Genomic DNA, 26138 nt, shown 5'->3' with positions numbered 1-26138 from the left:
AATAAGTGGTGTGTAAAGGGTTTTGGTCTCAAACCAACTACAAGAGGGGTGTCATTTGAGTGTCAGGTTGTATCCAACCCCATAGGTTTACACCTTCTACATAATCAACATTTTATTCCACACGCCCTTCAGCACGTCTCTATAAAGATTGTCTGTTGGGTTCTACTCTAGTTTGTTTAGTCAAAGATGGAGACTCTGTTCATCTTAGTTAAAATTTTTTGTAGACCAGACGGACAGAAGGACATCTAAGTGCAGTTTTGCTTCGTTTCTGAAAGTACTAATTCCAAATTGCACTGATGAAATGTTGGGCCCTAATCTTCTGTATCAATTTGAGGATAAAAACAATACAAAACAAGGATAATTAAAATCATATGCAGCGCAGCAACAACAAGCGTACAATACATTTATAGTAACAGGATATTTGTCTGTGTATCTGTCGGTCTGTGTGAACCGAAGCATCTCGCATCTCGCTTACCGCTAAACCGATATGGTTTCCCTTTACATTGTAGCTTCTTATTATAAGTCCTGGGGATGTGTTGTGTATTGGTGAGTGTACCATAACCGATCAGTGATCTTTTAATGACGGACAGACAGTCAAAGGACATATACACATACCCTTACTTTTGAATAGCTGCTCTAATAAAAAATGTAAGTACTTCCTTATTGCACATTTCAGATTAATTTTGAGTGATCTGTAGTTGCAAAACCACTCTACAAGTCTTTAATTTTTGGCCATGCAATTTTCTATTTTTCTTTCATGTCCAAATGTTTTTTAGGGGTGGAACTTAAACTTTGTTCAGGAAATTCTTTATATTTAAAAAAAATGTATTGAAGTAAAATTTATCGACATTTATGCTAGTCCTAGGGGGGTTTTAGGCTATCAAACGCAAATATTTTGGAAATGTTTTATTTATTTAGACAATCGCCAACACCCCCCCCTCCCCCCAAGTTGAAACAGCTCTCCAGATGATAGGGGCACAGGTGAGGGTATTAAAAAAAGTTTAATTTTATTTAGAAGGATCTTTATGTTAAAGATTTGCTTGTTCGTTAATTGGAGTTAATTTAAAGCATCGGGTTAACATTCAAAACAGCAAACAAGGCAGAAAAAGATTTTGAGTTTGCTTCAATACTTTAGATCTTATCTAAAGGTTTGTTGCTGTTTATGGGCTAAGGCATAACTCTTTCATTTTTTTATATCATAAAGTCCGATATAGCCACGTTAGATACAATTTTCTACGTTTTTAGCTATGATTTTATTTAACGAGATCCGAACCCACCACCTTGCAAGTTACTAATAGAAGGTTTATCATAAATATTAATTCATTATTTTTGGTCCTTTCGCGTAAAGCACCCTGCTAAGCATTGTTAACTTTAGTCCCCCCCCCCAAAATTGAAAATAATATAGGTATTTTTTCGTTTGTTTGTTCATTACTACTCCCTTGTTTTTCATTTATTTAAAAAAAAAGGTGGGGCGAGGGTGTTTTCAAAGCTCAACAGGCACTTTGTGTAAAAGCACCTAGTTTTCAATTATATAAATTTTTGCTTGATTGTTTGTAAACTTTTTAATCCATGGACTCATCGAACTTGTAAGTGTTCCATCAATTCCGCTAAATCTATCAAATCATTACAGCATTCAAATGGTAAATCATTGATACAACCACTGCATGTTACTTTTGCTTTAAGTTCACAATTTAAAACCAGTAAATAACATTAGTATTGTAATTAGTTGGTTCCAAACTAATATTGTCAAAACTTTTCAACCAATAATTTTAATCTACAGAAGAGGTAATTTTGTTTATCATCATTGGAAATGTACATCAATTTATCGTTCATTGTCTTATACCTATTGCAATTGTGAGTAACTTTTAATACGTGCGGAATTGAAGCTTCACCAAACTTGGACACTCAATTTATGGTTGAGGATATTGCATCTGCAGATATTTAAGGGAATAAGAATTGACACAAAAAATATTTAGTCGTGGACGCATTAGAGCAGGGATCTTAAGGGATAAGACTATTGATAAATTGTTTACATTCCTAATGATGATTGACACAATTACCTCATTTTATGGATTAAAATTATTTGTTGCAAAGTTTAAATACAGCTAGTTTTGAGCCAACAAATCAAAATTCAATAAAAGTTTTTAAGCCAACAAACAAGATAAGAGGTAAAATATAACTTACATTCCAATGTCCCCTCCCTTCCTACAACTGCTTATTTGCATCATAATAAAGACGTTAAAAAAATAAAACTATATTTGATGATTTAATTTTCGAGTTTGGTGCTAATTGACTCGTAGATATTCGTTTCGATTACTAATTTTGGATGAAAAGTTCGCAATTTCGCAAAATATCGATAAAAGGGTCGTACTTGAACTTTTTTAATTGCAAGAAAGAAAGTCGTTGTTAAGTCAATGAGAAAGAAAATGTTATTGTTAAACTTTTAGGACCATTGTAATAAACAGCTCATTGGCCACTAACCTCTCTCCTTAATTTTGCTAAAAGACAAATAATAATAATATTTAAAATGCACGATCCTTTAATTAGTGGCTAATTGAAATATGCAGGGTGCGAGAATCTTGATTAAAACTAAGGACAATTAAAATTAACTTTATTTATTTTATCGCTGATTTTTTCTATGGTAAAATCCTATTTATCACTATAGGACCCATCCCCTCTATAAGTATAAGGTGATTGGGGAGGGGTTGGGTGAGAGATTATGAACGGACCGATGAATAAAATAAGTAAAACTACTTCTTTATCTAATTAATGATTCTTCTGTAGTTTTAAGATAAAAATATTATACTTATAAACAAGATTATTTCTTTTAAAGCTTTTTAATTATTAGCATTTTGATAATAAAATATACCTTTAAAGAACTTTATAAGCGAAGGTGTTTCATAATTGCAGTCTTTAAAATATATATTTTAAATTTAGGCATAATAGAAACGTCCTATCGAGATGAAACCTTACATGACTATTTCTGTAACAATGTGGTATAACTTAGAAAAGCAATGTAATTATCTCCATAAAGTCCTGAAGTATAAACATATAATTTTTTTGGCAAATTAGTTTTTAAATTTATAATAAATTAAATAGATTTGTAAGATGCTGATTCCAAAGAGGATAAGGTAAATTGTTCTAAGCATGTCAACCCTAAAAATAATATTTTTCTTTATTTTACGATACTAAATTCATAAATTAGTCAGTTAAACGGACATATCTTAGTTAGTTAAAGAGTATCTGCTCTATTTAAAAGGTATGATACAATTAGTAATATAAAAAGTACCATTAAGTCACAGATGTCAAACAAAAATTAAAAGAGTACACCTGTATAGACTTATAAAAAAGTTCAAGTTGAAAAAAATTGTAAATCTATCTAACTACATATAAATAGAATATTAATGGGACGTCCAAGCTTTTTAAAAGAGGGGATTGGAAGCTTAATTCAAATATTATTAAGTTAAGGGGGGGGGGGGGAGAGACTAAAGTTTTGGTGTATAAAATATAAAAAAATCACCTAATCTATATAAATTAATTTAAAATTTATATATTTCAATTATTTCTCTGAAAACCTATCCCTACTCTACAAAATTTGATTCAAAAGACTGCAAAGGGCGTCGTCATAGTTAAGCATTTAGCAAAAACTATCTGCCCCCAATATTTAGGAGCGCAGCCACACTGAACATAAGTCCATCATCTCGATCTTGAAACATGATTTCGACACGCAATAATAATTTTTTAAAAGAATTTAAAAAGTGGCCATCGCTGTATTGATAAAAGGGCTGGTTTAATGCTATAAAATGCCTAATATTTCAGGGAACTTAGAGAAAAGACTATTTAACCGATTCAGTTATATAATTAAAGGAAGATTCAAGAAGAAACACGGATAGTTTTAGGCTATTGTATACACATTTCTTCGAAGTATATCTTCGCTGAACAGTGGACAAAATCTTACTTGTTTAATCTTTTGTAATATCTGGTATTGTGAAAACTTGGGGCAATTAGACGTACGGCCGTGGTTAATTGCGTGATGACTTTTACTATTTATAGAGTTACTACTCTACAAGCTGATAGGTCTGTCAGTGTCTTCGTAACTTCAACAGTGTAAGTTTTCAAGATAGGTTGGTTGGTTGTTTCAAACTTTCAGTGTCCAAACGCACAATCAACTAATAATTAAAAACTACGACAATTGTATTAATCATTATTAAGGACGTAATATAACAATTTATCATCAAATATCTGTGCAAACACGTAGAAGAGGCTTAAATTTGCTGTTATTGTATCAACAACAAAAAAAAAACATATATTGACTTCATTAGGAGAATAGCATTAAATTATACATAAATTTTAGTGAAGACGCTTAATTTAACTTTAATTATACCAATGATTTATCTCTTGCGAAATTTAGTTTAGCTATCCAAGATTGTTTTCTATGATTAGATCTATTCTTGTACATTGATAAATAGTTTTTATTCTGTCTTTATATTATTAGGTTTTGAACATAGATATAGAGACAATTTTGATAAAATATAGATAATACAAACCAAATGAGGATTCATGTAATGAACGACAAGACTGTTGTTTAATTCAGCCTTTGGTAACTTTTAAACTTTTAAAAGCTGATTTTTTTTTACAACAGACCAATTAAACATTGGATTTTCATCAAATTTTAATCTTAAATATCTTTTTCTGAAATTTATTCTCTTTCTTTATAAGCAAAGATTATTTATTATCTAAATTTTAAGCTTTAATATCACATTAAAAGCAAGGACAATAGTGTTTATTTGTAGGGCAACAATAACAAACTGCATTCCAAATAAACAAAAAGGATTGGTAGTTTGATCATTCAATTAATAGGAACCAAGTAATATTGTCTAACTTTTTATCTTTGTGACGTAACAAAAATCGAAGGATGAGAGGGGAGGTGGGAAAGGAAACCCCTAAAAAAGAGATGGATTTTTGTTACGTCACAAAGATAAAAAGTTAGACACTATTACTAGGTTATTAATAGAATTCGAATGCGAACACATATTCTAGCTTTATAGTAGCTGTGCTGCAAAGAATCAAGATTAAGCTTTGAAATTAATAAATAATCCACCACTTTAATAATATTCAGATTCAACTCTCATAAGGTTTTAATGTACATACATGTAATTATACTTATGTTAAATAATTAAAATACTAAGAAATAGGAATAGATCAATGGCAATAATATAACATCCCATCTTTTACCAATATACAAATTCTGTCTAGTTTCATCTAAAAATATTTGGGATAAGTAATTGTTCAAAGGTTAAATGATATAATATTAAAATTATAAACTTATACTTTATTGGGATGGTTGACAACAACGCATGGTCAGACCTTAACTAACATTATCATCCTAACTATTGCAGAAAACCAACTGCACATGCATGGTAATGAGTGGCACTTGTTCTGGGCCAAGGCATTGCCAATATTCTTGCTATTAATGTTCCACTGCACATCTTATACAGCAGCACTAACCACTTTTTTTAACGTCTGTTTGGGCCATGATTCGAACCCCTTACCTCCTTACCCCTCCCCTCAATTATGCTTAGACCTCAAATGGTTGAAAATAGATACATGACCCCTTCACATAATGAAAAAAATATATATAGAAAGTCACATATCTTATCCTTTTTCTGAATTTAAATTAAAAGTCCTTTTCAGAGTAAAATTAATCCTTTCCTTAAGAAATTAATCTCTTTCAAATGTGATGGGGAAAATCCTTATTTCTTACACTTTTTTTCTTCAGAATCTTAGGATCGCAGCTGCATTATGTTATTATTATTTTTATGGTATTAGAAAAAATAAATACATTATTACTGACAGGGTAGAAAGAAAAGGACATCTGGACGTAAATTATACTGGCCCCAAAAGTTTTATACAATCTTTAAGAAAGCATAATTGGTTGATACAAAATAGCAGTAGTTAATCTCATAATTTAATCCACATTAGGGGTAATTATATTGATCATAAGTCGTTATGAACATCAATTTATAGTCAATTGTCTTTTAGGCTTAGCTGTGGCTTACGTGCGGCCTCCGAACCCTCAAAATAAATGTTCTTGTTTTCTTTAAATCTAAATCAATATGTAATGAATAATATACAATATGTTTTCCTTTTTCAAAATTTCTAGTGTATTTTTTTCAACTTTTAGTGTCTTATTTAAATAAAAAAAAAAACAATTTTATTGAAATGAAACCATTCATATCAATGGGTTTACTTATTATGAAAGAAAACTTATTTTGAATCTATATTTCGGCAAGATGAAAAAATAAAAATATTGTACTAAATTACTAAGTATTAATTAATTGTTTGATCCTATTTATTTTCACTAAATAAAATCCCGTTCTATATCATTATGAAAATACTATAAATCCTGTAGTCTTTTTTTAAAATCAAATCAAAGGTTTTATGGTCCCCGGGCATTCAACCTCTCGGGGCCTACAAAACAGGAATAAATCCTTGTAATTGTTTTCCCTATCTGCGGACAATTGTCTATACAACATTAAAAATAAATATATTTTTTACAGCCCGGTTCAACGGAAAATTCATTTTAATCTATTTTTGATACCGAAAAGGGGTTGGGAAAAAAACGGCTTTATATGTATAACTTACTTTTATATTTTTCTCATTTTTATACTTATTTTTCATGATTGATTTATAGTTTTAAGATTTCTCACTTATTTCTATAGAAAAAAACCTTTCAATTTGAGGTCAAAATGAAAACATACAAATGTGGTAAACATTTCTTCATTTTTTCTTTTGAAAAATAACATTCAACTATCCTGTAGTGCAATTGGACGATATAGGGCTGATCGAACCGCCGTTTTTCACGCTTTCTTCGCCCAGTAATAGACCGCCTTCCGCGCCAATCATCAGCGCGGATTCGAACCGGCTGCTCGCAAGACTTTCGCCAGACCCCGTTGTGTCCTCTTTAACACCTGAAAACGAAATTGGATGTGTTGGTGTGTGATTTTATCTATCATTTATTTTCTAATTCTTTCGTCCACTCTTTTAATCTAGTCTTTATGTCTTTTAATCCAACAAGTAATTTATCCATTAATCTAGTTTTTATTTATCTATACAGCCTCTCTTTTAATCTATTTATCACCTCATTTATTTTTTTATCCATCTTTTAATCTTTGAATTAATGCATTTTGTACATAATTTATAAATTAATTTATTCTAACTTGACAGTCTTTTTTTTCACCTAACTAGGAAAAGAGTGACGTCAAAATAGGGTTCCAATTGCCAGATTGCAAAAATATTATATGATCTAAATAATATGAATGTCTAACTATCTAATAATTATACCTGGGACAGCTAAACTGTTCGAGCCGCCAGCAGCTACTTGGAACCTGGAAGCTAGGCTACTACACACTAGAATTTCTGGTTCTTCCATTCTGAAAATAAAAATAAATTGAAAAATTTAATCAAAATAAATGTTATACCCTAAACAAATTTTTGAATGTATTAAATCAACAAAAGTGTAGAGTCTAAATGTCAATTGGGGAAGGTAACCCCACTCTTGTAATAGAAATCGCTCTGGAAAAAATACCCCCCCCCCCCTCATAGCATAGCTGGAAGTAGATTTATATTTTATTATAGATGTGGTTTGTGTTTTTTTCATACATACACACTGATGCAACAAATGCTTAGAAATAAAATGAGTAAAAATGTGATATTTCAAATACTAATTCATAGTTTTAAAAATTCTATTGGCCATATTGAAATTACAAGTTTTATGAGCCTCTAAATGTGGGCGGGTATCATGGATACAGGGATGGGACAATAGAATTAAAAATAATGTTCATAAAGTAAAATACAATGCCCTATATATATCTTTCATAATTTGAAAATGTTTCGCTTAAAATGAAGAACAAAAAAGAATGCACTTAAAACAGAATTTTTTTTTTGCAGAAATTTATTTTATTTTTTAATATATCCCTTCATCTATGGCGGGCATTATCTGTTCTCGAATAAAAAGCATGAAAATTAAATTATTTCTTTTTAGTAGCGCAGCTACCTCATGAATGTCCGTGTCTATCCATCCATCTGTCTTATCGGTGTATAGCACACACATAGTTCATCTTATTCTTTCTTGTTTTTTTTCTTCATAAGGCATGCATATTTTTATAGTATACATTAAGTGTAATTTCTTCTTTTTCTACCTTTTACAAACCTATATTATGCTTAGTTTATCGTTATCATAAATCTTTGTTAGTACAGAACATATTTGTTCTTGTTCTCTTTGTCAACCTCTGAAAGTATTATAAACCTAAGCAATAAAGTCATCTGATGTTCCCTCAAAGGCTCAAACTTACAAAACATAGCGTGAACAAGGACAATGATGTCTAATAAAAGTTAGGCATTTTGTATGGATGAGAGAATAATTATTATGATTTAATTTTATTATTCTTAGAAAATTCTATAACACGATACGATACATGATCTTTCAATGTGTCTTAAAACCGGTTGTAATCCAGCAATGGGTTTCGAGGCCATACTGGAAAGATAAATAAAAAAGTAAAGATTACAATAAATTAGGATTATGTTTCACAGAAGGACAAGCTGACAGACACGGTAACGTATAGAAAATCTTTACAATTTAAAGTCTTTCCCTGCACTAAATATATGTTTGTAAGTCCAACACAATCTTAAAAACTACTAGACATATCATTCATTAATTTTCAGTGCATTTGTTTAAGTTTTAGGCCATTCTACGACATTGAAAATTAACCAAATAAATTCATTCATTTGTAGAAGAAGATAAAAGTCTTGATAAAAAAAACACCCACTAACAAAATTCTTACATTTTTCAGTCAAAATTTTAAGCAGTCCTTCTTCTCTAAAAGTCTTCTATGAAATAGCATATAAATGCGTGAGAAATTATAATAGCATGTAAATATTATGCTAACATACTAAAGACTAGCGGCTACGCCCCTAGAGCCCTAAAGGCCTCTAGGGATACTGAAGGAATATGGGGTTGAAGAAGTCGAAATTACTTTAAATTTTAGTTTTAAAAAGAAGAAAACAAACTTTTTTTGGGGGGGGGTGGGTAATTTTTTATGGATATTTCTCATGGAGGGGTGGAGATACCCCCTCCAAAATACTTATGATCCTTCCCTGGACCTATAATAAGCTTCACTGTAAAGGAGAATCATATCGGATCAGTGGAAAGTGATATTCTTCGCTTCAGATAAAAAAGCTTTATATTTTATAGAATAGGATAGCTGTCATGTGTTCAAATCTTGAAAAGGCTACGATTTAATTATGAAGAACTGTGCTTGTTTTTTCGTTAAAAAAATACGTGGAAATTTGGATTTTGAGTTTCTTTGTCAAATTAATACTGATCAATTTTTATGTCGTTGGATGACGAATAAATGATGGTGAGGATGATTTTGTCTATAAGTAGCAAAACAATAACAATATTCATAATAACTAACAATTAAATATACCAAAATAGGATGAGAATATTTTTGACATTGTTATCCTTATACAAAAGTATCAGTTTGTTCCTCCATTACAGTGTAGCTTCTTATAGGTCGTAAATAGGCTTATAACTATTTTAGGGAAGGGTACTTCCACCACACATAAATGCCCCCCCCCCAAAAAAGAAAAAAAAAGAAAAAAGAAATAAAATTTAAATTAAGGGGTTTGACTTAGCCAATCCCCCCCGCCTCCCCCCCCCCCCCAACACTAAAGTAATAAAGTTTATGTATGTTTTTTCCCCTATGATCATTTAATTTTCTGAGCACCGCTTTTAAGAATGTTGTCATCCTTGTTTGGAATAAATAAATTGCGGGGTGTACGTTTGACCGACTGACGATTAATGGCTATAGCCAATTTATTTTTATGCACATCTAAAAGCCCAATAAAGGGTTTGATAATTCAACATCAACATATGGTGAAAATAGTTGTTTTAGAAATCTAAACATAAAATTGGTTGTCGTCCTTGATATATAAGATCTCAGAAAAGGGAACTTTATTCTCATAAATTATTTATTTTATTAACAATTGAATGTTGATAGACTTTTATTTAGACATGGATGACATATTGTTGTAATGCCATTATACGAGCTATTTATTATGCTAATAATGGCACTTTGTATTATTTAGTCTTATTTTGATAAAATAACAGCACATGTTTTAATTAGTTTCAATCATTTCAAGCTAGTATAAATCAATGTCTATTCTGTATTATATTTTCTAAATGTCTGAACCTATCTTTATTTATCTTATAAAAGACCAATAAACAAACAGTTAAGAATGTTGCACCAGACTTTCATGTAATCTGATAAAAGGATGCTCACAGCTGGCTAAAATAACGATGCTCCCATATTAGTCCATATTAGCAATTAAGTTGACGACAAGTTTTCCCCTGTCGATATATCCACATATATCCTATATCCATTCAGCTAAGATATCAATATAGATGATATTTAAGTTTCTTATTCAATGCAAGTGGCTGCATTCCTTTACTAAGTATATTTGCGATAACTTTTATTTAATAGATTCAGACCAATTTTTAACATTTACAAAACAGCCTGATTTATTGCTTCAAGATCTATGTCAGATCTATATAGAAAATAAATGTCTATAAATTAGCTTAAGTTTTCCAAGGAATAAATGTTTAAAACTCATAGTGCTCCAATAATTCATAATAAACTCTCATTGGCCAGAACGATGAAACCCATTATTTTGCTTTATTAAAAATAAATTATTTTTTTTTCGTTTCATGTTGCTATTTACATTATATTGAAGTATTTAATTTCTAATCATAAAAAAGAAAATTTAAATTTTTAATATAGTAAATTTGAGAAAACTCTGTTTTAAAAGAATTCGATTGTGGCGACACTTCCTTTTGTGTGTTCAAATATTAAACTAAAATTTTAATCTTATTAACCCCTTGGTGATGGTAATGTGAAAAAAAATATAATTGAAAAAATCTTTTAAAATCATTCAAGTTATTAAATATTTACTTTTTTCTTTTAGATAGTAATGGCAGGGGAGGAAAATTGATTTATTGAGAAATAGATAAAGAGATATGTACTCATAGAAGACTAGCCAATAGTGAAATAATTATATCGAGCCAACTCTAGTATGTGATATTTGAGTTCTTAGGAACACATACAGATAACTGCAGAACATTAGGAAAACCTCGTGTTATATAATTTTGATAAAAAATTCAAATCAAATAGTAATTAAATTAATAAATCTTGTAAGACCTGATGCCTTTGCCCATAAATGTTTGCAATTAGCAAAGCCCTGTAGCCCTAAATTCTACTAAAATTGTGACATATTATTTGAAAAACAAATAGCATAACCGGATAAAGTAAATCTTATATAAAAGTATTAGGATATATGTCTGTGTCATTCTGTCTGTCCGTACAAATGGATACTGCTAACCGCTGAACCGATATTGTTCTCCTTCACTTAAAGAAGCTTCTTATAAGACCTGGGAAATTTATAACTATTTTGGGGAAGGGTCCCAACACCCTCCTAGGAAAAATTATCCGTTCTTTTTACTGTTTCTTTTTATAACCCTATCCCCCCTTCCCCTTGAATTGGCCGCTAGTTAAAAAAAATAAGTAACACTAACCCCGCCATTTCTGGTTCAGATTTTAATGAAGGAAGATAATTTTAACTTTTCAATTTATTTTTTCTTCAAGAAAAAAAAAATAAGCTAAACGGGAGTTCTATGTGGTCCAAAGGCGTTTTCGAGGATAATTACCCCTTAATTTTTGTTTGTCAGAATCTTTATCCCCTAAGGTATTGAGGGTAAATTATATGTTATCTCCGCAGGCCTAATTAACAACAATTAATGAAATATAAACACCAGCTTGTACCTTCAAATACAGGGATAGGAGAATGGATGTTAAATTGATCTTCCCTCAATTCTTAATCTTATGAATGTGTTGGGTGTTATATAGCAAAACAGAACGTGCAACGATTTCAATATAACAAAATTAAAAAAAACTTTCCAGTATGGCTTAGAAACCAAATGTTATCCGTTGGATTATAACCGGTTCTGAGACATACTGAAAAAATCATGTATCTTGTCGTATTACAGACCATATTCCACGACAAATAATATAAGGATAATACAAGTTTTATTTTGGCTTGGGCCTTCGGCTCCTCAATTAATCTTTTATTTTTTTATTTTACTATCCTCGAAATGCTGTCTATAATACGATGCGATAAATAACCACTATGCACTACTTGTACAGTAATGGGACATTTGACGTTAAATCAATTGAAATGTGTGAGATACAGAAGTTTACTTCACTTTTCAACTATTTGTTTTCAAGATACATGCCCCCCTTAATTTGAACTGTCAAATATGTCATGATAATATATCCGTATAAGGGTTTATTAACCCTTAAACATAAACATAAACATACACACAAAACCCCTGTCAGAAAATTCGATAGTATTCAAGACAAAATTTTGCTATTTTAATTTAATTGGTGTATATTTTTGCGCATTTTCTGCTAAAGTATTATAACTGCATATTGTTACATTAGCACAAACTCTTCCTTTCCTTAGGACGTCCAAGCTTTTTTAAGGGGGGGGGGGTGTAAAGAATTGAGGTGGTTGATCTAAAGTATTTCTCACAAACATTCCTTTCCCTAGGACGTCCAAGCCTTTTTAGGGTGTAAAATGAGAGGTTTTAAAAATTTGACGCTTACATCCAAAAGCATTATATAAAGGACATTTGTATTCATTTTCCGGATTATAACATAATCTGTAAAATTTTCAAAAGCAAATTTGATAGGGTATAAGCTTGATATAAATAAAGCTTAAAGCCTATATATATCAAGTAATCATACATGCATTATTAGGTGTGCCATAGATTCCACCTAAAGAATTTCACATTCGCAAAAGACATAATAACGTAAAAATGAAAGGGGGTGGGTGTTTAAAATTAAGAATAAAATCAATGAGATAATTTGTGCTGTATTAATAAAATGCGGTAATGATGATACATTTAGCGGAAGTAGTGGTACACCATATTATTATAGAATTATAGAAGTATAACATACTATATACGTAAATACATATAGGGTTATCTAAGGAATCAGGGAAAATGTATATTTGTCTGTTACCTTAAGAGAGAAAGAAAGAAAAAGAAAGAAAGATAGAGATAAAAGGAGAGAGAGAGAGAGGGAGAAAGAAAGAAAGTGAAAGAGTAAGAATGAGAAAGGAAAAAAGAAAGAAAAAGAAAAAAAAGACAAAGAAAGAAAAAGAAAAGAAAAGAAAAAGAATGGAAATAAAGAAAAAAAAACGTTAAAGACAGACAGGCCAACAAACACTTATTAATACCGTAGCTTCACTACAAAAAAAATTCTTGCATTAACTATCACTTGGTCCTTGTAGAATAACATGCCCTGCTCTCGATCACAAAATTTGACGGTTCGATAACAAATTATTATCATGTGTTGATACAGCGCTCCTATAACTCAGCTAATATTTGAGATAGGATGCCAAACTTTGGAGCTTATAAAAGACTATAGACGTTCGATATAGACCATAAAAACAAAAACAAAAATATCAGTAGTAATAAGAACTTAACATTTTTCTCAAATTTAATATATTTATGGTGCACATAAACGTGGGTGTGTGGGTGTTAACAACCTTCTTTAAAATCAAAATTGGAAAGGCCTGTCATCCCCCTTTTTTTCACCCTTTAAAGAAATACAAAACTCTGTGCACGCGACTATGGGAAGACAAATATTAAAGAAAAATTCAAGTAAACTATACATTTAATTTCATTGTTTTTATTGAAAAATAAAAATTAGATATAGAGTTATAGAAAAATTCAAAGGAAATACAAAAAGAAAAGAGCCAAGTTAGGTTTTTAAGGGTCCCGCAGGAAAAAGCAACCAATGGAAAGGCTATAAATAAATATTTCATAAATTAGCTAAAATACGGGATTTTTTTTATCTAAAATGCGGGAACACCCGTGTTGTGTTGAAGTGGTCCAATTGTATTTATTATCTGCCAAGGTTAAGGACAAGAAACTGTGTGGTCAACATATCATTATACACACGTCCCACAAAGCAGCGGAAAACTACGCTCTAATGTTTTGTTATTTAAATGATTAATGTCATTAAATAAAAGTGGCCAGGACTGACAAATTATCGCCATGTCATTATTCAAATAACTCCATGATTAAATAAAGGTGGTCCATAATGACAATTTATCGATATGCCATTATTTAATTAATATAATCAACTAATTAAATAAAAGTGGTCATGACTAACAATTGCTCGGCATACCACTTTTTCAAGTGACTATCAATTAAATAAATGTGGTGATAGCTGACATATCAAAGGCCTAACACAATCTTAATAAACCTGGTTTCATGATTACATTTTGATAATTTCTTTATTTTTTTGAAACCAAAAATGTTGTTAGATCCGCTTCCTACATACAAAATTATCTTTGTTTTAAAGTTTTCAGAGTTATATTAAATCTTAGTATGTCTTTTTGAATTTTGAATTAGTTGTAATGTTAGAACACCCAACACAATGGACAATATGGTAGACAAAAAATGATTATCAAATAACAAACATCACTTAATGCTGTTGTTTTTCTCAGCAGCGTAGCTACTCTATAGCTCACGTTGTCGGTTCGTTAGATCAATACAAAAAAATTTGAATTTACTCTGCTGATATTTAATGTAGCATGTGCTAAAAATAATGCGTTGAACATCCAGAATACAACACACATGGTCTGTCGGTCTGATACGGTAACGATCTTGGAGAAAAATGGATATTTAAGATAGGAGGCTAAAATTTTTTGTGAAGATTTCGCCAACCAATAAGCATCTAAACGTTTTCCGCTCATTTCTAGGCTTCACTGGGAATGGATATTGTCATTCTTGTCTTTAATGATACATTATACAAAAGAAATTAAGTTGCTTTAGAAAAAAATCATTATATCATAATTTAAAAGCTATAATTATTGTTGATTTTAAAAATAAGCATCTGTATTAAATAGATAGGAAGTATGATATCTATCTCTCTCATTGCCTGCATCACTAATAACTGATTAGGTTCTCCGTTTCTAAATTTAAGTAGGTACCAAACATCATTAAACCCTTTCTAATTAATTTTGCCAGTCTGTCTTTTGAATAATCCTTATAAAAAAAGAAACAGGATGTTTGTCTGTACAGAAGGATCTCAACAACCGCTGAATTGAAATAGTTCTCCTTTACTATGTAGCTTCTCATAGATCCTGGGAAGGTTGTTTAACTACTTTGGGGGAGGGTCAACAATCTCCCAAGAGAAATCGCCCGTGCAAAAAATAAACGTTTATTTTGCTTATTTATTATATTAACAATTAATCAGAATAGCAAATTATTATCACAGCTCAACTGTCCCCTCCCTTTGCTTTACTCTAAAACACATCCATGAGGTTTGCGAATATTAAACGCTAAGAGGATGCAACAATATGCGAAAGTGAATACCCACTACATAAAAATGCCTAAGTTTAGTAGCAGTATAAGTAAACTAGTTTCCAAATTATCCTACTCCATGAAATTTTAAGTACAATTGGGTAATAAAAACACGAATATGTGGTTTCTTATATCTTATGCCCGCCAAGTAAAAATAAGCCTAAGTACTAGAGATTTAACAAGGGGGGGGGGTGTATCCTTAGGGGATGTTATGTATGAAGGAGGTGTTGACACCCCCCTTAGGCCCGTCTATGCTTCAAACTACGCAGAGAGAAACATACAAAAGTCAAGACTGTATGTATTAGTAAAATTAGTATTAATACAAGAAAATATGTGGAAAAGTTTCTTTCTATACTATTTTTCAGTTTATTTAAATTTTTTTTCAAGGAGGAAGGGGACACGAGACTGTTAATTATACTAGTACCCAAAGTTTTATGATAACATTTTCGTATTTGTTAAATTTAAAAAAATGGGTACTTTTTAAAAATTTTGATTGATTGGTTAATTTGGTTGAGTGTCCTAATGGTTAAGCCAATAGTTTTAATCTACAGAAGGTGTGATTTATATATTATCATTGGAAATGTACATTAATTTATTGTCCATTGTCTTATCCCTTTATATCTTTGAATTTATTCATACATATAAAATAGATTAAAGACAATTAGTAGCTAAGGTATGTAATTTAGAATAATAAACGTCTATTATTTGATTTATTTAACTGAATTCAAGATAATTTTAATTCATAAACTAGAGCAATTATTAATTATTTAGCCATTAAATTCGATTATCATTGTATATTCAACAAGAATACTTATGTCCATATGAGTTTTTATTTCAATTTTAAACACGTTTATTAAAAGAATGAATTTTAGGCAGATTATTGTCAGTAATTCGGTTAATAAGACGCATGGACAGTATGATACTGGTTACTAAGAAGCTACGTAATAAAAATTTGTTGTAAAATAAATTTAGATTTGCCTTCAATTTTTTATCTATATAAAACATTTTGTCTTTATGGAAATTTACACCAAAGTGGTTTAATTATTTTAAGTCCAAAAAATGGCCTACCAAATTTAATAGGAGTGTCCTATAAATATGTTTTATTTTGGAAGAAGAACAATTTTTCAATAAAATAAATTATATAGGTCCGTCTATTCTTTTTAAGGCGATATTTACAGTTTATTTTGATATTATTCCAAGGCAAAGATTTTCTTAATTTGGGTTTTCTTTTTAAGTCAAATGCTGATAGCTGATTATGTTAGGGATCTAAAGGAATAAGACAATGGCCGATATATTAATGTATATCCACAGTCATGATACACAAAATTATCCCTTCTATAAATTACAAAGTTGTTGAGCAAACGAATAAGGAAACATTATCACAAAAAAATTAAGGACTAGTGTAATAAAAAGCCCATGTCCACCCCCTTCTGTAAATTACAAAGTTGTTAAGCCAACGAATAAGAAAACATTATCATAAAAATTAGGAACTAGTGTAATAAAAAGCCCAATGTCCCCTCCCTCACTGTTAGAAGTGTAAATCAAGCATTTAAATTTTCCTAAATTTAATTTACCAAAAATATAGCTAGAAAGCTTTGTGTATATTAAATGAATAAATATAATATATGATTATATGTAGTGCAGATTTTAATTAAGATTGTTTAGTTGTTTTCATGTGCTTTAATTTTGTGGATGTTTTCATTCTTGTGTTTGATAATATTTCTTGTTTTTACAAATATGGCAATATGAACAGTTCAAATCAGATTTAAATCCCCCAAAAGGTCTCAAATAAACGTACAATTACCCATTATAAATGACAAATAAACGTTATTTTAGAATAAGTTAGCCAAATTCATAAAATTAACGGGTCTCGGCAGCTGCGGGTTGGAAAAAAACTTAGCTGCGGATTCAGAAAACTCTGGCATTTTTTAAAACTGCGCAGATTTTTTCCATAATAGTAAAACTCAACTGCGAATTGTTGAATTTTTATCAATTAAAAATTCAAATTTTTAAATAAAATAATTTAGTTTCAAATAGAAATTAAATTAAAATTCCACAGAGCGGTTATGAATTAAGAAAAAAGATATCACTGTTTCATCCATTAAGATTTCAGGTCTAGAATACGAAATGAACACAAACTAGATATAATTTAAATTAATAAAAATAACTTTCGTATATTATTACTGTCTGTTACTAAACTTAATTGGTACATAATTCTACAATTAATTAAAATATATATAAATTATAAACAATTAGCTAATGAAGTTCCGCACTACTTCAAAAGACAAATGGTTTTAATATTTATGTTTCATAAAAAAATACAAAAAAAATCTTGGAAAATAAAAGCAAAAATCTATCAAATGACAAAAAATGCTAAAAACAAATAAAAGAATAGCAAAAACACAAAATAATTATATTTCTTTTCTGAACCTTTTAGAAGCTTCACTGAAAAGCAAAACCATATAGGTTCACTAGTTTGCAAGATCCTTCGAAACATACACACACACACACATCATGTAAATTTTATACTGTGCTTGAAATCGAAAGGACGATTCTACCATTCGTCCGTGTTGCTTATAGAAAAGATTCATTAAGAAATTTAGCTGTGAGTAAAAAACATTAAAAACATGGTAAGTTTAATGATTAGCTTGTTAAATAGATATATTTTCATTAGTACTTCACTCTCAGCTAAAAACTTGGATTAATAATAGAAAGAATTAAATAAGGATGATACCATCCATAAAAGCGAAGCTCTGAAAAGTAAGACAAGCGAACATTAACAATTGTAAAGTATCGGAACTGAATTATCAGAATGTAAATGTATAAAGTCGATAAAAAATTGTAAGTAAATTTGTTGAAAAACTACATAAATACAGGTTAGTCTTTAAGGACATACTTACATTTTTAGGACTCAAGTATAGAGATGCTTCACTTGTAGCTTTGTACTTTGCTGTCCTAAGAATCAGTACTACAAAAATCAGACCAATCGGATTTTTAAATCACATAAAAATTTGTTGTTAAATAAGTTAAAAATCAACATGTTTAAAATAAACGTACGGCCATTCTGGTAATGATTATAGAGTTGTGACGCTTTCTAAATCTTACACTAAAAGAATCACCATGCAAAGTTTGAAATCGAAAGGACAATTCTAACTTGCTTTAATTAACAAAAAAGCTATCCGTTACGGACGTACGGACAGACCCTAATGATAGAAAATCTTAGCTTTTAAAATTGAAAACAATGTCATTATCTAATGATGTTTAGGTATTGTTGTACAGTAAGATCTAATAAACGGTTGGATCAATCAGTAAACAGTTTTCAGACAGCTATGATATGGGTCTGGACAGGCTCAAAGCTGTTTTGCCGGATAATAAAGCCTTCGCATTTGATATGATAAAACAAACAAAGTTAAGACAGGTTTTTATCAGTTGACAAATTATTTTGGCAATCCCATTGCAAATATCTTTAAATCCTATAAAAATTTAACATTGTCGTACTTTTCTATATAGATTAAATTCTTATAAATATTAATCTATGGTAGCATATTATCTAAATTATCATTTAATTACAACTATTTTTATCCATGCTAGGCACATTTGATTAACAATTACAATTTTGTCCATAAGTAAAAGCAAAGGTAAAACTGACAAATTTAATTTTTGAGGAAAACTAAGATTATGTTACATGTTAAAATTAAATATTCTTTTAAAAAATGTGTGTGTTTGAATTGTGATTTACAAGAAAAAACAAAACAAACAGTACAGCTACTCTATAACTAGTGTATGTTCTTTCGTTCTTATCTTACCTAGAGCTTATAAATATAGGAAGCTCTTTACAGTGCCTATAAAAATGACGTCATATCATAATAGTCCATCATTCTAATATGACGTAATTAGGGATTTTCCGCATTTTTAAAAAAAATTTCATCCCTTTTTATAAGGACTAAATCTAAAAAGTTTTGTTTGGCCAAAAAATTTCCGAATTACGTCATATAAGAAAATGAACTATTCTAATATGACGTAATTTTTTATAGACACTATAAAGTGCTTCAAAAATTGATAAAAAAATTCTTTTAAGGAAGTGAAAATTTCACCTTGGAACTTTTTTGTATCTCATGGTTTCAATTAAAGATGAAATTAGAAGATAAACAGTTGTTTAATTTTCAAGCAAATAATACTAATTTAATCTCTAGGACGGGTTTATTTTTATATTTGTTATGCGCTAGTTTCATAGTAATTGGGCAGCAGATGAAATCATAATAAAAAATTAAAGAATAGTTATTTATCGCATCGTATTATAGACAGCATTCCGCGAATATCAAAATGAATAATTAAAAGATAAAAACCAGTTTATTTAGGCCAGGCTAATAAAACTATATTTAATTTTGTTATTTTATTTTAATATTCGTGGAAAATTGTCTGTAATACGATGATATGCATGATTTTTTTAGTATGGCTGAGAATGAACCGGTTCTAATCCAGCGGATATTAAACGGTTTCGAAGCCATACTGGAAATTTAATTATTTTAATTCTTGACTTGAACGCAAGAAAAGTAGGTATCGTAAAATTTCTCCTATTTAAATATTACATTAGTTAAAACAAGTATGCTTGTCCTTTAAGATCTCGATAATTACTGAACCGAATAACTTCTATTTTGTAGGGAAGCTTCTACTATGTCCCGGATGGTTTTAGGCTTTTTAAAAGAAGCCATATGTCATATACTGGATGTGTGTATGTCCTTCAAGATCTCATAGATTTGGTACTTTTATTATATCAACATAATCATAGTCGTCATAGCTTCATTTTTAAAAGCGAAGCTTTTCTATAATTAGGGTCGGTCCGTCCGTACGTCCGTAACGAATAGCTTTTTTCCTTAAAATAGGCATGTTAGAATTGTCCTATCGATTTCAAATTTTGCATGGTCATTCCTTTAATAGTTAGGTATGATTTAGAAAGCGTAGCAACTCTATAATCATTACAAAAATGTCCGTACGTCCGTTTTAAACATGTCGATTTTTTTACTTTTTAACAACAAATTAAGTATGTAAGTATGTCCATAAATATTATCCTGTATAAAGCAGTTTTTCAAACAATTTACTTACAATTTTGCTTCGACTCTTATACATTTATATTCTGATTATTCAGTTATGACACTATGTAAGTGTTCATGTCCGTTTGTCCTATCGTTTCAGTGCTTTGCTTTTATGGATGTTGTCATCCTTGTTTTTATAAAAGCATGGTATGGTTAAAATATTTAAATTGAATGTCGACGTTAATATAAGACAAATAAATAACCTTCGATTCCATTGTCAGTTATTGAATTTGAATATAAAACTACGTGTCAACACCATGTCTTAGTACAACAGGGCTAGCATTTAAAATGGTTATATAATAATAATATATGTATACCTTCAAAATTAAAATAAATACATACGCCTTTAACAATTTGAAATATACAATTTTAAGATATAAGTATGTACGTACATTTAATTTACTTATAACTTTAATCATATAGTCTGCATACGTAAAATTAGGCGAAATATTACCTAGAATATGCAAGTTTTGTAAAAACTTAAGTGCGTTTTAAAAAGTGGCTGTTTTTTCCGCAAGTAGTACACAAACATTGACACTTGTAAAGTGTAAGAACTGAATAATCAGAATATAAATGTATAAGAGTCAAACCAAAATTGTGAGTAAATTTGTTGAAAAACTGCTAAATACAGGATAATGTTTTATGGACATACTTATATTTTAGGACTTGATTATAGAGTTGCTTCGCTTATAACATGATACTTTGTTGTCCCAGGAATTAATGTACCAAAAATCAGATCAATCGGATGATTAGATCACATGAAAATTTGTTGTTAAAAAATTAAAAAATAGACATGTTTAAAATGGACTTACGGACATTCTGGTAATGATTATTGAGTTGCTACGCTTTTTAAATAGTACCTAACTACTAAAGGAATCACCATGCAAAGTTTAAATTCGATAGGACAATTCTAACATGCTTAAATTAACGATAAAGGCTATCCGTTACGGACGGACGTACGGACGGACCGACCCTAATTATAGAAAAGCTTCGCTTTTAATAAGCATTAGGTGGGGACGCCCATAGAAACTTTTAATTCGACATTTATCTAAAAAGGAAGTAGACAGTAAAGTTGTAATATTTTAGCCACTCTTGTATATATGATCTTATAATATTAGTAGTAGGTATATTAGAGGGTTCCAATTTATATATGATCTTATAATATTAGTTGTAGGTATATTAGAGGGTTCCAAATTAGAAAACTAGAATAGATTATTTTGACCATTAGTTATGAGAAAAGAGAGAAAAAATAATTCTGATCCAATCCAATATTAGAAAAAAAACTTTTTTATATTTGTAATATGCTAGAATCTAATCCAAAATACAGTTCTTAATTCATTAAAAAAAGAATAAGATTTCAAAGTCATAAAATAACTGACAGCACTTTTTGACTTTAGTTTCTTGAGCCAAGTAAAACATTTAGAGATTTTTCATTTTTAGGAAGAGTCAGCATTGTAAAAAAAACTTAATTTTGTGAAAACTCTAATGTATATTTATAGTTATAAAGACCTTGTATAAATTGTATCTACTAGCCACAAGGTATACAAATATTACTCTATATCATACAAATACGTACATATATTGTTTTTTTTTCGCGTTTATGGACAAAAAGTTAGTTAAGTACATTTTTTATTGCAAGTTATATTATCGTACAGTAGAAAATTAATTACCATTTTTCTCTTGGACGGAAAGATTTATTTATAATGCATTAAACACAAATAGATAAGAAATAAAAATTGACAAAAAAATGCATAATTAGTCAAACAAATTCGAAAAGATTGATATGTAAAATTGGGGCATTTCAATAGAGAAAGCACCGAATAAAAACACCTTTTAAAACAACTAAATAACCATACAAAGATTTTTTCATTAAGCTATGCTACTATTGGAGGTACATTTTATTTGATCCTATACCGAACAATAGAACGTCCCTAAGAGGAAGTTAATTTTAAAATTAGGGCCGCAAAGAGCAACAATATTCCAATAAAAAATTCTCAAAATTTAGCAAATTTCCTTATATTCAATACCTTAAAACACAAAACTAATGTATAGACAAAAAACATCTCATTACATTAAAAAAAAGCCTTCCTAAAAGTACAACCCATAACCAATATTTCTTATAAATATTTTTTCTTTTTACTTTGTACAGCATGCTATCTTACATCAACAGGAAAACAATTTTAGTCTTTGTTTAAATTTACTAATTGACGGAAAAGTAGAAAGCAAAAAGAGAAATATAAATAGTGTATCAAATGGTTTACAAATTCAATAACAATTTAGTTACATACATGGCTACTTTATAATTAGTTGCTGCATTGCAATAACATAAATTTTACCAATAAATTGTATATCACACCTTTACATTAAATTGCCTATTTTGTTTATAGGCTATATTCACATTTAGGGGACAAACATTATAAAAAATAAATAGAAAAACAAAGTAGAAATTAGAAAAGGCTATAAAAAAGTATTTTTAAATTCTCATATAGATTAAAATTAAACTATGCCTATGAGAGTAACTCGTATCGTACCCGCTTGCTGTTGGAGAGGTGTCGATTTGAATCTAAACTACACCACGTCACATTAGAGATGTTACAAATGGAATCTACTGCTTCTATGTCAGCTGTGTGACATAAATCAAATTAGCAAGGAGCACATATCTGACTTTTAAACAGGCGAACTTTATTACCATATGAAACAAAATTATGTGTGTTTAACTATACTAATTTACCCTAATATTTGTCAATTTCTCTGTTTTTAAGGCCAATATTACGAAATTGGTATTATAAGTTCATTTTATATCACAATATTTAATTCAAATGCCGAATCCTACAATTTTTAATTAGGATGATTTTTTACATAACTTAAAAATTGTCAGAAATCTAAGTTAAACCAGACAAAGACATCTCTTAAGATTATCTGAATAGTAATACCAATTTGGGCCTACTATTTAAAAGATCTTTAGCTTCAGACAAAAAAAATGCACTGTTTTATGTCAGATTTATTTTATTTTAGGGCAGGTCAAGAAATAGCTCTTTTCTTAACTTTAAGAGAAAATATACAAAAGACAAAACTAATCATAGAGTTGCTGTGCTAAAAAATAAAGTTTACAAAATTACCTTTTTTCACGAGCAGAATTTAGGTTGTAAATAACTTCAATAAATCAAATTTTTTAACATTTTTTATCACTCACAAAAATATTTCAATCACTGTTTTTTATTGTTTTTTTTTAGGTTTTTTATAACTTTGTTCTTTATAACTTAATACATCAAGTCTGAGTTCTTTTGAAAATTACCTAAAATTAAAAAATAGTATTAAAATATGTATTTTAAATGCTGTTCATTTATTTAGGATAGAAAATTATGTAAATTTTCTTATACAAATCAAAGGTTTTTATCTTTTTTTTGGAATATATGTCTGCCCTGTCTTAAACTATCTTTTCTTTTTTTTTTTCTTCAATATTTTCATTTTTTTTTTAAATGATGTATCTGACCCCTGCGGAGAATCATAGCATGTACTTATACCTAACCTAAATTAAGCATTTAGTGGCATTAGCAGATATATACCGAGGGAAGAGGGGTTAAATCATGAGAAGTGAAAAAGGGGGAATTGAAATTCAAATTTGCACATTTATTACATATTCATTCCCCTGGAAACAACAAGTTTTCATTCATTGGTAAAGGTGGGGGGGGGGGAGGGAGGTTAATTTAGTCAACAAAAAGGAATTTGCAACTTTTTTTGCTAAAAACTGAAGGAAATAAATAAGTTTTTCCTAACCATTGGACAGAAATTAATGTTAAATATGGCAGCGCAACCACTAGCCCTTGTCCAATAATAAATGAGAGGTTAAAATTATTATCTACCCTCTCTCTCTTCTTATGACGGGGATTTGGATTCTTATAAATAAACAATAGAACATGTTCGACAAAGATTTAGGTTAAGATATAATAGATCCAATAATAACTTTTATGTTTTTTAATTTATGTGTTTCTTATAACTTTATATATAAAGTGTATGAATTTTTTTTTAACAATTCTAACCTATTCCTTATATTCCTAAATCCACGAATCAAAGGGGTAATATAGAAATGTTTAAAATACTAAAAAAAAACTTCAATAGCTTCGTCATTAGCCTATATGGACTACTTAATGAGGGTCGAGTGTTCTACCCTTATAAAAAATATAACAAACAACCAACATTTATCTAAAGCTTTTCCAAAAGGCCAAACTTATATTTTCAGCAGTTCAAGAGATCTTTTTATCTTAAAGGTTTTTTACTACATTTACGTTTGGGACAGTAAATATCAATAAAGTCCTTATTCTTTTTGCAGGTAGAGGACATTGGACTTGAAAATCTACTTGTACCCAAAGCTTTACAAACAAATACTTTCATTAGTTGGCCTAAAAAACAAGAAAAAACTTTTAATCTAAAGATGGGGTAATTTTGTTCATCATACTAAGGGGTATAAATTAATTTATCCTCCATTGTCTTATCCCTGAAGATCCCTGGTTAGAATGGCAAAAGGTAATGAACTTTTGATTGCATTACCAAACCATTAATTTAACTTTTTTGCTTAAAATTGGAGAGGAAAAAATAACACTTGATTAATTTCAATTACAAAAGCAATAAAAATTACACGAAGAAAATGGCAGAAAAAAATTGTTTGGTGCTTTCCAGAGAAGCTTTAATGTTTCCTATAATATAAAGTAGTAAGTTTTTTGTCTAAAGATTAAAACAATGATTATTGAACTGATAAAGTTCTCCTATTAAGGAAAGCTTCACATTGAGTACTTGGAATGATTTTAGGTTGTTTTATTTTAAGATTTAAGCCTTAGGATGGTTTTATGCTATTTTTCTGCCCTTGGATCAACTGCTAGTACTCTATATTTAATGGGGAAGTTTTTCTTATATTTCATCTTCTCCGGAGCTAGGGGCGAAACCATGGAAATTTAACAATTTTTTTTCTCTAAAATCAGTTAAAGTCAACTAAATTTTAAAACTTTAGTTGGTTGATTTTATTTAACTTGGAATATGACTTTCAAAATACAATTATTTTTAGCGAAAAAAAACTTTAAATCACCAAAAAATACGTTTATAGCATTAGGTACAATATCATGCAAAATAATAATTTTAAAAATTACCTTTAAATGTTTTAAATTTGATTTAACTAAATGTTTAACTTATTTCAACACTATTTCAATTCACAAAAGTCAAAAAAAGCTTTTGATAAAAAAAAGCACACAAAAAAAACGATAAAAAAATATCGTAAATTCCTTCCGCACGTATTATCACACACACGGTTTTGCGCAAACTACCGAATTTCTCGTGTAAACGCTAACGCACGGACAAACGGACGGACGGACAGACGGATAGACTGATAAACGCACGGACACGAAAAGACCAACGCGAGTAAATACGAGTGGAAGCGATGCGTCGTTATGCTCGTTCAAAATTGCAAAATAAAAATAGTTTGTTTTTAATAAATTTTTATTTTTTAAATCCATTAGAAATTATATAAAGGTGGATTTTTCACATTAACCTTTCATATAAAG

General features: G+C 29.6%; 1 protein-coding gene and 1 long non-coding RNA gene across 3 annotated transcripts in view; both read right to left on the bottom strand.

The window, feature by feature from the left end:
* Positions 1 to 26138, bottom strand: part of Tudor-SN (Staphylococcal nuclease domain-containing protein 1) — a 472363-nt gene that overhangs the window by 296217 nt on the left and 150008 nt on the right. The window lies entirely within an intron of this gene.
* On the bottom strand, positions 6268 to 25897 carry LOC145320253 (uncharacterized). The gene is made up of 4 exons (XR_013880134.1): positions 25728 to 25897; positions 23706 to 23881; positions 7345 to 7433; positions 6268 to 6971 (listed from the first exon to the last, which is right to left on the bottom strand). It is a non-coding gene; the product is annotated as an uncharacterized LOC145320253 (long non-coding RNA).

The sequence above is a fragment of the Acartia tonsa genome, chromosome 5 (genome assembly GCF_053477335.1).
Source record: "Acartia tonsa isolate MP-2025a chromosome 5, ASM5347733v1, whole genome shotgun sequence".
In the NCBI taxonomy this organism is placed as follows: domain Eukaryota; kingdom Metazoa; phylum Arthropoda; class Copepoda; order Calanoida; family Acartiidae; genus Acartia; species Acartia tonsa.
The sequence above is the reverse complement of the archived record's forward strand: the minus strand, read 5'-3'. Positions and strand labels throughout refer to the sequence as shown.